This window comes from Mirounga angustirostris, unplaced genomic scaffold (assembly GCF_029215605.1).
Source record: "Mirounga angustirostris isolate CCGP_5_RB_7025 unplaced genomic scaffold, mMirAng1.0.hap1 SCAF_1, whole genome shotgun sequence".
Lineage (NCBI taxonomy): Eukaryota > Metazoa > Chordata > Mammalia > Carnivora > Phocidae > Mirounga > Mirounga angustirostris.
The window spans coordinates 213154048-213155342 of NW_026991709.1; positions in this window are offsets into that span (position 1 = coordinate 213154048).

A 1295-nucleotide genomic window follows, 5' to 3' on the forward strand; every position below is an offset into this window, starting at 1 on the left:
TAGCCTTATGACCACCTGACACCCTCTATGTCTTATTTGCCGATTGTCTATCTCCCTTACTAGCACGTCAGCTCCAAGATTTGTGTCTGTTTTGTTCACTGCTGTGAACAGAACCTGGTATACAGTGAGTGCTCAATAACATTCATTGAATGAATGAAGAGTGAACTTCTAGCCATTCCTCAAAACCCAGCGAAAATGCCCCCTACTCCCTGGTCAGCTCAGTGTCTGGGGGAGCCGACTGGAACTGCCTTCACCTGTCAGGACCTCGGCTTCCCCCACCCCTGTCACCACCGGTGTGTCTAAGAGGACCTTTTTCTGGCCCCAGCTGATAAAAACAGTAGCAGCAGACATTCATTGAGCACCTACTGTATGCCAGTCTCTGTGCAATGCTCTCTACTTTCATCCCCTCCCTGCCCCATGAGAGCCCCATCAGGTAAGCCCTGGTGTCACCCTTCTACAGCTAGGGAAACTGAGGCCCAGAGAGGGGGAGGCCCTTGTTGGTGTCCTACTGCGAGGGGAGGTGGACCCAGGCCGATGGTCACACCCCTCTGGAGCCCCAGCTGTCCTCCCCCATGCCCGCCCTCTGCAGCCAGCGCCCGGGCGGGAGGGGCCACCTCAATTAATCACCTCGCTCTAATCTTCCCCTCACCAGACCCCAACCCGCTCCCCGCTTGGTTCTGGCAGGGCCAGGCCAGCAGCAGACGGGGTGCTAGGCCCGCTGGGGCCGGAGCTGCGTGGATACTGGGGCTGTCGAGGGGCTGCTGGGGGCGGTGAGTACTGGGCAGGTGGGCACAGGCGGGCACCAGTGGGAGCTGGGGGTGCAGAGAGCCCCCCAGGATGGAGGACTATGGGGGCAGTGTCCCAGCCTCCTGCCTTCCTGGGGGTCCCAGGCACACAGAGAGGTGGATGGACAGGCAGCCCAAAGCTGAGCTGCAGGTCGATGGAGGCCGTCAGGGAGAGCTCGAGTGGGAAAGTGGGAATAGAGGTGGAGGGACAGACACACAGGGAGAAGAGGAGACGCACGGAGAGCGAGAGCATCCCTGGTGGACGGGGAGGCGGGGAGGCTGAATGAATGCAGGCCCCAGCGCGTGTCTCCCCGGCGCGTCTCACCCCAGGCCCGGCAGAGGCTGGGGGCTCCCCTGCCCTCCCAGCTGGCAGTCCCTGCTGCTGTCTCACTGCCTTCTGCTGCCACCCGGCCAGGTGGGGCTGCGGAGAAGCCATGTTCCTGAGCCCCTGTGAGGGGCCGGCGGCAGAGGGTGGGGGGCCGGGCCCGGGCGAGGAGGCCCCCAAGAAGA